The sequence below is a fragment of the Erithacus rubecula genome (genome assembly GCF_903797595.1).
Source record: "Erithacus rubecula genome assembly, chromosome: 23".
Taxonomy (NCBI): domain Eukaryota; kingdom Metazoa; phylum Chordata; class Aves; order Passeriformes; family Muscicapidae; genus Erithacus; species Erithacus rubecula.
This window is the reverse complement of record NC_136675.1, coordinates 7309769-7323914: the sequence shown is the minus strand read 5'-3', so window position 1 is coordinate 7323914 and position 14146 is coordinate 7309769. Positions and strand designations below refer to the sequence as shown.

Here is a 14146-nt window from a genome sequence, read left to right as displayed (position 1 = left end):
GGGCCCCGTGAGCCCCCCCGGCCCCCGCTTTGCCCCTCAAACGGTCTTTTTGTGTTATTTAGGAAGGAATTTTTAATAGGCACTTTTTTTATATTAAAAAGAAACCTATATATTGAGCGATGCCCGCTGCTTTCTTGCTTCTCTTTTTTGGGGAGCACGGCCTGGCTGTGCCGGGGGGGAGGGGTGCTGACCCTCCCTGGGTTTGGGGGGTGTGCCAGGATCGGGCTGGAGCTGGGGATTCACCAAGAAAACTGAATTTTGCTACAGATCGGGCGCGGTGCGACCCCACTGCTGCTCCCTGGGGGTGGGCGGCACTTTGGGGGCTCTGCAGGGCGGGGGGCGCGCCCACCCCTCCCTGGGCCCACCGCGGGGAAGGGGCGCAGGAACCACGGAGACCCCCCGGTGATGGATGGGAGAAGCGTCAGCGCCAGAAAGAAGCGAGAAAAGGAGGAAAATAAGGACAAAACACGCAAAATTCAAAAATCCACCAACTTCCAGGCGGGGAGGATGAAGGCGGCGGCGGCGGCAGAAAAGGGGGGGCGCGGGGGGGCGCAGGTACCTGCGGGTGGGAGAGGTGAGAGGGGCCAGAGGGGTCAGGGCTGCGGCTGGGGGGGATTCGGGGGGGATCGGGGGTGTTGCTATGGAGAGCAACACACGGCGCATACTGATGGGGACCTGGGGGGGCAGGGGCTGCTGGGAGGTGTGGGGGATGCTGGGGGACCCCCTCTTTGCTGGGGGGGTGGTATGGGGAATCTGGGGGACCCCCTGTTTGCTGGGGGGGTGTGGGGGATGCTGAGGGACCCCCTCTTTGCTGGGGGGGGGTGTGGGGGACGCTGGGGGACTCCCTCTTTGCTGGGGGTGGGGTATGGGGAATCTGGGGGACCCCCTCTTTGCTGGGGGGGCCCAGGCCTGTGCCGCTCCCCACTTCCAGGGGCACGCTGAGCACCCAGGAGCTCACGGGACCCCCCACCCAAACTCGGGGTGCTGGGAGGAAACGGGGAGCACCCGGCAGTCCCCGTGCCCCAGGTGGAGGTGGTTTGGGGCATTTGGGGGGTTTATTTGGCTCAGGGGGGCTCCAGGTGCTGGTGGATCACAGGTAAATCCTGGAGGCATCACCTGGCACAGCCAGAGCCTCGCACGGTGTGACCGGCTGCTCGACCACAGCTGGATTTCACTTATTTTATTATTTCTTGTCTTTTTTTAACACCTCAATTATATCTCTCAAGCAGCATGAGCCACTCTGGAGCCTGAAAAACCTCGTGTTGGGGCTGATTGTTGGGGACTGATCAGCACAGCCCTGGGTTTGTGGGGGAAAGGAGGAAAAATCTCAAAATGTGGAGGGGGACATATTTGTTTTGCTGGTTTTTTATTTGTTTAGCATGGATTTTTGAAGGTTTCTGGGAGGTGGTTTTGGGAGCACCCAGGGCGAGGCCGGCATGGCCATTTGCAGGGATGGGGGTGAGCCAGGTCCTGGTGCCTGGCTGTACCTCGGGATGGAAATGATGATTTTAATTAAGCGGCTCTGCTGGGAGGAGGCTCTGGCCCCGCAGGATGCTGGGGCTCGGAGAGCAGGGATGCTGCAGGGCCGTGGGATGGGGGATGCTCCACGGCAGAGGCGCCAAGGGCTGGGCAGAGCTCTGCCCCTCCATGCGTGGGGAGAGGGGTGTGAGGATCTCGGGGGGCTGCGCCAGGACCCCGCACGCTCCTGCCAGAGGCGGCTCTGCCCGCACTCCCACTTGTTCCTATTCCCTTGGAAACACGGCAGGAATTCGCCCTCCCGCCCCTCCTGTCCCTCCTGCCCCCTCTGCCCCTCCTGCCCCTCCCCTGGGGCTGGAGCCGGGGCAGATCCTCCCGGGGCACGGGGTGGTGTGTGGGGGTGCACAGGGCGCTGTGCGGGATGCGGGATGCGCAGGGCGCTGTGCGGTGTGCGGGGTGCGGGATGCACGGGGCTGTGTGTGCGGGGTGCGGGCTATGTATGCGGGGTGCACAGGGTGGTGTGCGGGATGCACGGGGCTGTGTGTGCGGGGTGCGGTATGCGGGATGCACACTCGTTGCACACCCATGTGCGCCTTGGCCCTGGCACGAGGAGCAGGGGGATGCCGGTGCCGGTGCCGTGCCAGGCTCTCCGCAGGGCCGTGCCCGCACCCCGGGCAGGGCAGCACCGGAGCCGCCCTCGCCCCGCAGCGCTGGGGCCGCGGATCCGCCGGGAGCCGCCGGGAGCTTCGGACACCCCCTTCTCCTTCAAATTAATGGCTGTGCCGCGAAGAAAATTGAAGCCATTATTCTTCGCTCGCATCCTTTATACCCACCAACTTCAACCACTTGACATGCTAATCACAGCTAACGAGGGAGGGAGGCGATTTCCCACGTCAGTCCCGCAATCCAGCGAAGCCGGGAGGGAGCAGCTCCGCGTCGGGGGCGCGGGCACCCCAACAGCGGCAGCCCCCAGCCAGCAGCCCCTTCAGCCCCGCTGAAGCCCCCGTGGCTGGTGCCATCCCGGGCTGTCCTTGTCCCCAGCCCGGGGCGGCCGCGGTGGGTGCGCGGGTGGTGCTGGTGTCCCCCTGCGCCGGCGGCGGGGGCGGCAGAGCCCGGCTGGAGAGCAGAGCAGCGCTGCCTGTCCCACAGCAGCCGCCAGGCCCTCGGAAGATGCTCCCAAGCCCCCGTGTGTCTGTCCCCTCCACCCTCCTCCGGGCTCCAGCGGAGCCCTGACGCACTCGCTGCACCCGCCTGTCCACCCGGGGCTGGACTCATCCCAGCCGCCAGCCCGGCAGAAAGCTCTGGAGTCCATTAACATTCCCCGGAGCGATCTAATCCCCCTCTCTGCCCTGGCTCTGGCTTTCACTTGGGTTTTAATCAAGCCCAGCCTGGCGCCTCTCGAGCGAGGGGGGCGGATGGCACCCAGCTCCCCGCATGGCACATGGGTGCTGCTGGCCCGGGGCGGTGCCAGGAGGAGGGGGCGGCCGGGGGCACGGTGTTAGCAAGGGTCTCCACTCTCTGGTAATTTTAAAAGGCATTTTGGAGCCAGAGGAGCTGAGCTCAGCAGAGCCAGGGCCAGCAAAGCCAGGGAATAAAAGCACAGGCGCTTGCAGGGTTGTTATTAGTATTTGCTGGATGGAGATGGAGGGAGGGCTCGGCACAGGGGGGAATAGCAGAGTGGGGTCCCTGGGAGGGCAGGGGGATTTGGCAGCTGGATGCAGGGGTTCCTTCCCAGCACCCCAGCGATGGGTGGGGGCTGCAGGGTCCATGCCAGCACTCCTGGGGACTCAGCTGGGGCAGGAGGTGATGCTCCCCACTTCAGCATCCCTAAAACAAAGCACTGGGGCTCATCTGGGGCATCTTGGGGGGCTGCAGGACCCCCCAGAGTGTCTCCCTGGGGACTGGGAGGGTGCAGGGCGGACACACCTGGCATTGTCCTGGGCAGCAGAAGGTGCAGGGGCACCTGGGGTGCTGAGCTTCCTGGGGCTTTGCCACTTCCCTGCTGCAAAGGGAGCAGGAGCTGAGAGGGGGAGCTGAGAGTCCCCGTGGGGGTCCCTAAAGGGCCCCTTTGGCTGAGTCTGGGGGCTCTGCAGGGTTCTTGTGGCCTCGCTCCGCGGGAAGGAGCCAGCAGTGGGGCTGGATCCCCCCAGGGCAGCAGTGGGGTCTGGGGCAGGCTGGGGGAGGGAGCAGAGGGCAGCAGTGGGGTTTGGGGCAGGCTGTGGGCAGAGCTGCTCCGGGCTGGGTGTGAGTTATCAGCGGCGGCAGAAGCGGCGCTGCCCGGCCGGGAGTGCACGCTGCTCCTCGGGGAGGGATTAAGGGGATTATATTATTATTTGTTATCACTGGTGGGGGGGGAGGAAAAAAGAAGAAACCTCCATTGCTGGGAACTCTGCCTAAACAGAGCACAGATTAGCTTCCTGCTCCAGCCGGCTCGGGTGGGCTCCTGGGGGTCACTCGGGGTCACGGGGTCCCCAGGGACCCCCTGCCCTGCGAGCCAGGGGTGGGACCTGCCTTGGGACAGGCCAGGTACGGCTGGAGCTGCTGCCAGAGGGAATGGCAGCTCCTTCCAGCTTCCTCAGGCTGTGGGGACCATCACCCTCACCCTGTCCCTGTGACACCCTGTCCCTGCGACACCCTGCCACCCTGGGTGACATCCCCACGGGCAGTGCAGGGCCAGGCAGGAGGAGTTCTGCCCCAGAGATGCTGAGAGTCATTCCTGGTGAGGGTGAGCTCATGGCCATGGCCAAGATTTTTCATCTCCTCTGGTCACGGTGGGGGGGTCCTGGAGGGTTTGGGGGGATCCTGGCAGGCCCAGAGGGAGCTGGAGCCCAGCCTGGCCACTCAGGCAGGGGATTTGTGCCTCCCTCAGCAGTGGGATGAGGGTGGGAGCCCCAGTGCCAGTGCAGCATCCCCAGAGGGTGGGGACAAGCTCAGCCCTGATGGGTCCTGGGCTGCTCCCCGAGCATCCTGAGCATCCCCTGGCCGGTCTCTGGTGGCCTGGGGATGGAGGTGCCCCTGGACACTGGCACAGAGGGGTCACCCTTGTCCTGCTCTGTGGGGCAGCGTCACACCACAAGGCAGAGAGGTGTGGGAGCACCCTGACTGCTCCAGGGGCTGGTGCAGTCATCTCAGGAGATCCAGCTGTTTCTCCCCCCTCTTTGGGCCCCCATCTCTACCTGCAGGGCCAGCAGTCCCCCAGAACAGCCTTGTACATGCACATCTTGAATTTTCCTGCCCCAAACCCCCCGTTCCCAGCAAGCAGGGCCCGAGCCAGGTTCACACACGGGGTGGAGGCACTGGGACAGCCCCTCTCCAATTTTCCCTTGCCTGGAGCGAGCTGAAGCCAGCAGCCCACCACAGAGAGCCCATCATTAGAGCCCCTTCCACACACCCCATCCGCTGATGGACCCACGGTTTCCTTTAGTCTTTTATTTACACTTTATTGCTCTTGTTTTTGCACTGGCAAAGCGCTGCTGGAGAGCACAGAAATCCTTCAGATCTCGGCTGGCAGCAGAGCTCTGCCTAATCATAGTCATTATCTGGAAGCAGGTAATGGGCATCTTTCCCATGTTAATTTGAAAACAGAATCAGCGAGAGCAGGACACCGGGGACGGAGCATGTTCCCAGCAGCAGCCACTCCCTCCGGATGGTTTTTGGGCAGCTCCGTGGATGTTGGGGTGTGGGTTTGGGATGGGGGAACACAGAAACCCAGGCAGAATAATGTGCCAAGCCTCGTGGCTCAATAAATCAGCCAGGAAAGGGGCTGCTGGCTGGAATCCCGCACGGATGGAGCCCGTCCTTGCTGCCACAGCCATAAAATCCCCCGGCCTTGTTTTTTTGGCTGCGAGGAGGATGATGGTGGCTCTCCCTCCTCCCCGCGCCACCGTCAGAACTTGCCCCCGTGGCTCGGTCCTTCGCTAACAAGGACTCGTCCCTTTCATCCCCGGCGGCAGGAGGGGATGGGGATGGAGGTGAGAGGCGAGGATTTCTCCCGGGGCCGGGAGGGGAAGGCTGGGTGGCGTTGGAGTTTCTTTTGCTGAGATACCATTAACGAGTGAGCAAAGGTTGCGGAGTCTCCATGGAGACAAGACAGCAAGAGAAGGGAGCGGGTGTGCGCTGGGTGAGAGCTGATTAGTAAATGTCAGCGGCACAGCCACTGCCCGCGCCACGCCGGCGTGGGGACACGGCGGGCACCCCGCGCGGGACCCCCCGGGCATCCCGAAAACCCCCCGAGCATCCCCAGCACCCCCCGAGCATCCCGAAAACTCCCTGAGCATCCCCAAAACCCTCTGAGCATCCCGAAAACCCCCCGAGCATCCCCAGCACCCCCCGAGCATCCCGAAAACTCCCTGAGCATCCCCAAAACCCTCTGAGCATCCCAAACACCCCCCGAGCATCCCCAGCACCCCCCGAGCATCCCCGACAACCCCCGAGCATCCCCAACACCCCCCGAGCATCCCCAACACCCCCCGAGCATCCCCGACAACCCCCGAGCATCCCCAACACCCCCCGAGCATCCCCAAAACCCTCTGAGCATCCCCAACATCCCGGGTATCCCCTCTGAGCATCCCCGGCACCCCCTGAGCATCCCGAAAACTCCCTGAGCATCCCGGGCACGCCACGCTGGGCACCCTGAGCGCGCCGGGCACCCCTGAGCATCCCCAACATCCTCTGAGCATCCCCAACACCCCGGGTATCCCCTCTGAGCATCTCCAACACTCTGGGCACCCCCTGAGCATCCCCCACACCCTTTCCATCCCGTGTGCTCCACTGCACCCCGTGCCCCACAGGCGCCCCGTGTGAGCCCTTGCGAATCCCGGGTCCGTGGCAATCAGGGCTGCAGGAGAAGCCTCGGGAGCACGTTTTCAAAGCATCCTCCCAGCTCTGGGGCTGGCAGCCCTGGCTCCTTTCCCACAGGGAGCAGGGATGCAGCTGCGCCTGCTGGGATGGGGGCAGTTGGCCAGGGAAGAGACGTCCAAGGCTTCAACAAGCTGCCATCTCCTCCCTCCCGCGGAGAATGCCCCCTTCCCAGCCCCCGGGGCACGCAGAGAAAGGATGAGGCCGGACCTGCTGGATCCCACCTGGTTTTCAGCAGAATCCAAGCCCAGCCTGAGGGAATCAGAGCTGGGACGAGGCAGTGATTTGTGCCAGGCTCTGTCTGGGGTTATCAAGGGCTTGGACGTGGCTGGAGCCCACCTGGGAGGGAGGCAGGAGGCAGGAGCAGCCTGGCTGCCCTTGCCCATCCCCTGGAGCACCATTTACCCCCAGCAGAACACAGGAAAGTACCTGGCAGGCAGGAGCACCAGGGGAAAAGTGTCGGGGGGCACGGCGGTGGGGGGGGGGGCTGGATCCTGCAGTTTAGCAGGTTTTATTCAGCAGCTGTAAACAGAGCAGGAGAGATAAAGGTTGCAGTGCAGATACAGATTAGGTAGGTCCCTTGAGGCTGTGACACCTTGAGATAGAGGCAGATCTTCAAGGGAACGGCTCGCTGGCAGCTTGGAAAACACGGAGCTGAGCGGCCTCAGCAGCACCTCAGCCCCCGGTCCGCAGCCACAGCCGAGAACTGGGGGTGCACGGGCGGGCTGGGGTCCTGGGGCAGCCCCCCAGGTACCCCCTCCATCCCTGTGCCCTACGGCACCCCAGGCACCTGCACACCCCAGGCACCTGCACACCCCAGGTGTCCTGTGCACCCCAGGCACCTGCACACTCCAGGCACCTGCACACCCCAGGTGTCCTGCGCACTCCAGGTGTCCTGTACACCCCAGGTGTCCCGTGCACCCCAGGTGTCCTGCGCACTCCAGGTGTCCTGTACACCCCAGGTGTCCCGTGCACCCCAGGTGTCCCGTACACCCCAGGTGTCCTGCGCACCCCAGGTGTCCTGTGCACCCCAGGTGTCCGTGCACCCCAGGTGTCCTGTACATCCCAGGTACCTGTACATCCCGGGTGTCCTGTGCACCCCAGGTGTCCGTGCACCCCAGGTGTCCTGTGCACTCCAGGTGTCCCGTACACCCCAGGTGTCCGTGCACCCCACCCCCCATTCGTGTGTCCCATTTCACCCTGCCAGGACACAGCCCCGGGCAGCAGCGAGCACCAGGAAGGGCTGAGCACCCTGCAGAGGTGGGACTCGTGGAGGAAAGTGATGAAAACATCAGGCAAGAAATGGCAGTTTCGGTATGTCTGTGTGTCCATCTCTCCAGCAGGGTCCTGAGGGATGGCAGCAGTGCTGGAGAGACCCTGGGGCAGGCAGGGACAGGCAGGGACAGACAGGGCTCCAGGGACAGGCAGGGACAGGCAGGGATACAAGGGGCAGGCAGGGACAGGAGGGACAGGAGGGACAGGCAGGTCTCCAGGGACAGGCAGGGACAGGCAGGGCTCCAGGGACAGGCAGGGCTCCAGGGACAGGCAGGAACACACGGGACAGGCAGGGCTCCAGGGACAGGCAGAGCTCCAGGGACAGGCAGGGCTCAAGGGACAGGCAGGGACAGGCAGAGCTCCAGGGACAGGCAGGGCTCCAGGGACAGGCAGGGACAGACAGGGCTCCAGGGACAGACAGGGCTCCAGGGACAGGCAGGGCTCCAGGGACAGGCAGGGACAGGCAGAGCTCCAGGGACAGGCAGGGACAGGCAGGGCTCCAGGGACAGGCAGGGCTCCAGGGACAAGAGGGACAGGCAGAGCTCCAGGGACAGGCAGGGCTCAAGGGACAGGCAGGGACAGGCAGAGCTCCAGGGACAGGCAGGGACAGGCAGGGCTCCAGGGACAGGCAGGGACAGGCAGGGCTCCAGGGACAGGAGGGACAGGCAGAGCTCCAGGGACAGGCAGAGCTCCAGGGACAGGCAGGGCTCCAGGGACAGGCAGGGCTCCAGGGACAGGAGGGACAGGCAGGGCTCCAGGGACAGGCAGGAACACACGGGACAGGGCAGGGCTCCAGGGACAGGCAGGGCTCCAGGGACAGGCCCCTGGCGTGGCTCTGCCAGCACGGCCGGTGTGGTTTACTCCCGCTTTGGCTGGAAGCAGGAGCGCAGAGCAGGGAGCAGATGGATGTCCCTGCCAGAGCCTGCATCCCGCTCCCTCCTCCCCACCAGGCCCACGGGCTCGGTCTGATCACCAGGCAGGCTGATCCAAATCCAGGTGCACCAGCGGAAACGGGACGCCATGGGGTGGAATTCCTCACCAGCATCCCAAATCCCAGATCCCAAATTTGTATCCCAAACCCCAGAGCCCAAACTCAGATCCCAGAGCCCGAATTTAGATCCCAAGCCCAGACCCCAGATCCCAAATTTAGACCCCAAGCCCAGAGCCCAAACCCAGATCCCAGACCCCAAATTTAGACCCCAAGCCCAGACCCCAAGCCCAGATCCCAGACCCCGTATTTAGATCCCCCAGCCCCGAGGCCAGGCCCGCCCCGGCCTGGTCTGACACCCCCGCTCCCCCAGGTGGAACTTTCCTCGCAGGCGGGAGACCATAGAGGCGAAAGGCGCCACCAAAGCGGAGCTCTCCGGGGGAGGTGCGGAAGTGACAGAGACGCCGCTCCACCAATGCCACTTGGAAGAATATTAAGTTCTGACTTTCATAAGCAAAAAAAAAAGTATGTTTTAGATGTGGTAATTGTGATTGGTGTCACGGTTCTCCCCTCTGTCTCTGTAATCTGTCCCCAGACTGCCCAGCTTTCCCCCGTCCATGTCCCCTCATGGAACAGTCCTCGTCATTTGCTCTCTTTGCTTGGGTGCGGTTCTTCCGCGGCGCCAGCTCCGTACGAAAGTGGCGTAGGACGGCTTTGATGGACAGGAGCCGCAGCCAATGGCGCGGCAACAGGCGCGGGCAGGCAGCCAATGGCGCGGCGGCGCGGCGGGCGGGGGAGGCGGGGCGAGCGCCCGGCGGGGCAGGGAGGGGGAGCCGTGGAATGGCGGACGGGCGGGCCGGCCCGCCCTGGTGGTAGTGAGAGCGGGGGCGCGGAGGGGACAGCCGCCGACAGGGTGAGTGCGAGAGGGGCGAGCGCGCCTCCCCAGCGCCCCCGGGCCGTCTCTGCCCGGGGAAAAGCGGCGGAGGCGCTGCAGTGGGCCGCACGGCCCTTGCCAAATAGTGAGTTACTTGGCAGAAGCGGGCGGTGTTTCCTGCCACATAGTGAGCCGATACTGCTGCGGGCCTGGGCCGGGGTTTGGGGCGCCTGTCCCGGTTCGGGGCTCCATCCCCGGCCTGACAGCTCCGCTGCCCCTCCCGGGCCGCGCTCGGGGCGGGTGTGGGCCCGGGCCGGGGGGAATTGGGGTGTCGGGCGGCTGAAGGCAGTGCCGCCTGCGGGCTGTCCCGGGGCTGTCCTGGGGCCTGGCCGGTGTCCGCTGGCCCGGGCTGTCCCGGGGCTGTCCCGGGTCTGTCCCGGCCGGTGTCCCGGTCTGTCCCGGGTCTGTCCTGGGGCCCGGCCGGTGTCCCGGGCTGTCCCGGGCTGTCCCGGGGCTGTCCCGGGTCTGTCCCGGCCGGTGTCCCGCGCTGTCCCGGGTCTGTCCCGCGCTGTCCCGGGTCTGTCCCGCGCTGTCCCGCGCTGTCCTGGGCTGTCCCGGGTCTGTCCCGCGCTGTCCCGGGTCTGTCCCGCGCTGTCCCGCGCTGTCCTGGGCTGTCCCGGGTCTGTCCCGGGTCTGTCCCGCGCTGTCCTGGGCTGTCCCGGGTCTGTCCCGGGTCTGTCCCGCGCTGTCCCGGGTCTGTCCCGCGCTGTCCCGAGGTCTGGCACAGAGGGGAGCGCAGGACTCCAGGGGGTTCTGCAGGGTCCCTTTGGGGGGTCCCTCCCTTTGCAGCCTCCCGGCGTTTGGCAGCGGATGGTGGAAACGTGTCCGTGTCCGTGCCCAGGGTCTGTCTGGTCGCTGAAGGGATCCTCTGTCCTGCCTCTGTTCCAGCCCTCCGTCTGTCTGCGAGCACTGTGGGTACGGGTCACCCCCGTCCATGAACCACCCACAGCACAAAATATCCACAGCTGCCTGATGGGACCCCTGTGGGGGCTGCATTGCGCTTAGGGAACTGTTTTCGGGGTCTTTTCCCCCCGAAAAAAGGCTTAGGGTGTGGTTGGATAGTTCGGTTTAGTGCACTGACCTCCTGGTGGCCTTTCTTGTGGAGAAAAAATAACTTGGGAGGGAATGTCCTTATGGCTGTGCCCCTCCATTGTTGGGGTTCGTGTTGGGGTCACTCTGGGGTGCTCCTGGTCTGCAGAAAGGTGAGCATTGCAGCTTCTCCCTGCTGGCTGTCACTTGACCTCAGGGACCTTCCTGCGCTGGGATTTTTTATTTCCCTGTCAGAATTTCACGTTTGGCCTTGCTGTTTTGCTCTCTTTGGCAGCACCAACAGAATTGGGCACCTCTCCATAGGTCAGAGCACTGGTGGGGCTGAGGGATGTGCTGATGCTCGAGTTCAGCACTAGGAAACACGGAAAGTCTTAAATCTTTGTTGGTGGACGTGAAATTCTATTAATAATGATGAAAAAAACTCCTGTTAAATACATCAGCTGCAGGCAGAGTCATAATTGATGGAGCCCTCTGTAACCCTCACACTTCTGTGTCCTTCCTGAAGATTCTTGAGAGGGAGAAGTTGAAATTAAAAGGTGTTGGATGCCAGCTGAGGGGTACGGAGGTGCTCCCCTGAGACAAAACTGATGCCAAAATGTTACTTTTATAGCATCAGGGAGTGGTTAGGGTTGGAAGGGACGTTAAAGGCTCTCATTCCACCCCTGCCATGGGTTTCCCCAGGGCTGGGAAGTCCCTGTTTGTGGCAAGTCCGGAGCCTTGCACCCACTCACATGAGGAAGGGCAGTATTTGTGTTTTCCACCCATCTCAGCAGCTGCAGAATCAGTTGCTGCTGAACCCTGCAGGAATTCAGAACGCTGCGTTGCCACAGTTTCCTTCTGATTTGTCCCTTCCTGACCTTGGGTGGGTTTGGCCATAGAAACCAACTGGTGGGTTAATCCCAAACCGAGTTAAAAACAAACCAGAGGCAGCATCTCCCCCCAGAGCACGGCCAGCATGTGCAGAGAGGGACTTTGGATCCCAGAGCCGAGCAGGAGCCTCCTCTCAGCCCAGAGTTCTGGGCACTTTGGGGCTTCTATCCTTTCTGAGGAATGTGCTTCAAAACATGAAGTCTGAGTGACAGAGCGTGACCTGAGCTTGCCAGAGCTGCCCGGTCTTGGCTCTGTCACTGTTATCCCTGGCTGTGCTGGTGATGCTGGGATCAGACTTTCTGGATTTACCTTCCAAAGCCTGATTTCTGCACACTTTAAAGCCTGGAGAAGTGGGTATAGCAGCTCCCTTCACCTGACAGGGAGTGGAGCCTTTCCACATGTGGATTGTAAGAGGACAAACTTCTAGGGGTGAACTCAGTGGAAACTTTCCCCTAAACTACCTGTTTTTCACTCGTTTTAAAAAGAACTGTGATTTTTTTTTTTTTTTTTTTTTTTTTTGTCATGTCTGGTAATGAGATCAAAAAGTAAACGTCCCAAATTCCATAGTTTTAATTTAAAGAAATAAAGCCTTTCTGATGGCTCATGCCAGTATCAAAGTGGTTTCCCTATGACTAATGTGACCCAGCACACAGAAATGGTGTATTTTTGTGAGTTACAACTCAGAAGGTATTTGCAGACAGTGATTCATGACAGGGAATACAACCCTGCTGATCGGTCCCCACCCAGTTTCTCAGCGTGCTTTGAATGTATCTCATTCTTCAGAGCTGGTCTAGGAAAAGTTGATTTCATTCACCAATGTTAGATAATCAGGGCGTGTGGGTGGAGGGGTTAAAACTTCAGTGATTGCCTCATGTGCATAAAGTTACAGCAACAAATTCCTCTCCTGGGTTTATTTTGGGGTATTTTTTTGTGGCAATAGACGAACAAAGGTTGGTAGAATTAATGTTTTTCAAAAATTCAACTTTTCTTTGACAGATTGTAATAAAGAAGATTTCAGCAAGTGTTAAGACTTGGCTTTAATCCTTCCCGATAGTTTCTCTCTGTGGGTTTTCTGCACCCAGAATGTTTAATAACTTTAAGTGCAAGGGTTTGGGTTTGCCTGTGCTTGGTTTGATGATAATGGCGAGCCCTTGGCCATTCAGCTGAGCAGAATACGTTGTTCCTGAGTCAGTCCCAGCCCAGGAAAGGGGTTGAATAGCGATTGTGTTTGCATGTGCTGTGGACAGAGTTCCTGCTGTCCTCCTGCAGAATGGGACAGCAGGAAAATCCCTGCCAAGGGCTCCTTGTGAGGGTCCAGCAGCCACAGCGGGCCCTGTCCGGTGGCTCAGCTCTGCCCTTGCTCCTTCTGCAGCAAAGGCACAGGAAACAGCCCAGGAGTGACGCTGGGAAAACCCAGGGAGCAAAATGCAGCTATTTTCCCAGCCTCTCTTCTGGTGTGTTCCTGTTTTCAACAACACTCTGGCTGAAATGAGATCTGTAGTAAGAAATTTGTGTATTTGAGTGTTTATTCTCACTGTGCAAGGATAAATATTTGTGAGATCAGGGCCTTAGTTACCGCAGATTAACATTTATTTAAATACTTTAGGTATTTATAAACACAGGATTAAAAAAGGCTTGTGGCAGTGGCTTCTGGGTAATAAGCAAATGACTGCTCAGAACAGAACCACCCTGGTGACATTTACTTCCTTTTGTATTTTTGCAACTCTGTGTAATAAAAAGACATGTTGGTTCTTTTTTGAGGATGGGGGGCAGATCAGGCTTCACTGTGAAGGGAGTGCTTGGTAGAAGGTGATCAGATTCAGGCCTAATTCTCATTTATGTGACATTTCTTTTTCCATCTGAAGGTTTGCAGGGTGTTTTTTTCCCTGCCTGGGAGGCAGTAGGAGGGGAGGTCCCTTCTCAGAAGAACTTAAATCTGAACTTCCACATTATTTTCTGAAATGAGCTGTTGATCACATTGTCCATCCCAGCTCCTTCCCCGCAGTACTGGGCCTGGGAAACAGCTCATCTGGATCCTGCCCCAATTGCTGAAATTGCAGGGAAGCTCTGTGGTGTCAGGTTGCTCCTGGAGAAGTGGGGGAGCTCGGACATCCCTGTGCATCTGCCAGGGGCTTTGATGGAGGAATTTCAAGCACAGGAAGCTGGATGTCTCTCCCAAGGGTCGGTGGTAACCTGCTCTGCTCTCAGTGCCTTCTCTGGCAGCTGCCTTTGCACTGCAGCACCCCAGGGTGTGTTTGGGGAGGAGTGATGCCTTAGGGGATGCTGTGATGCTGGGGGAGGAAGGCAGGAGATGCCTGAGGCAGCAGCAGTTGGCTTGGGCTCTTGAGGGCTGGAAGTTCTGCCTGGGAGGCTCTGCTGTGTCACTGCTTCAGGTGAGCTGTCCCAGGTCACTGGTGACTGGTTTGTGAGGTTTGGGTTCTGCATTCCTGCTGCACGGTCCAGGATGGGTCAGACACAGAGCCAGCCACTGAATGTGGTTTGTTCTCACTGCTGCTGTAAATCAAACCTAAACCAGGAGTTCTTAGTTTGGTTTATACTGGAAGTGCTCTGTAAGAACTGAGCTCTTCTCTTGTTTGATCATAGAACCCAGAGCAATTTGGGCTGGAAGGGACCTTGAAGCTCATCTCATTCCTGTGCCATGGGCAGGGTCGGCTTCCACAGACCAGCTTTTCCAAGGCCTGTCCAGCCTGGCCTTGAACCTGCCAACCCTCTGCTCAGAAGGGGCTTGCTGTGTA

The 14146-nt window shown here is 60.6% G+C and overlaps 1 protein-coding gene across 2 annotated transcripts in view; it reads left to right on the top strand.

Moving 5' to 3' along the window:
* The first annotated feature begins 9320 nt into the window (after positions 1 to 9320).
* The window catches only part of WASF2 (WASP family member 2), a 30076-nt gene continuing 25250 nt past the window's right edge, over positions 9321 to 14146 (top strand). Inside the window, exon 1 of one of the 2 annotated variants that reach the window (XM_079325647.1) lies at positions 9321 to 9449. The gene's annotated coding sequence lies outside the window, so the exon portion shown is untranslated. The remainder of the gene's footprint in view (positions 9450 to 14146) is intronic. The other variant, XM_079325648.1, reaches the window with a different exon arrangement.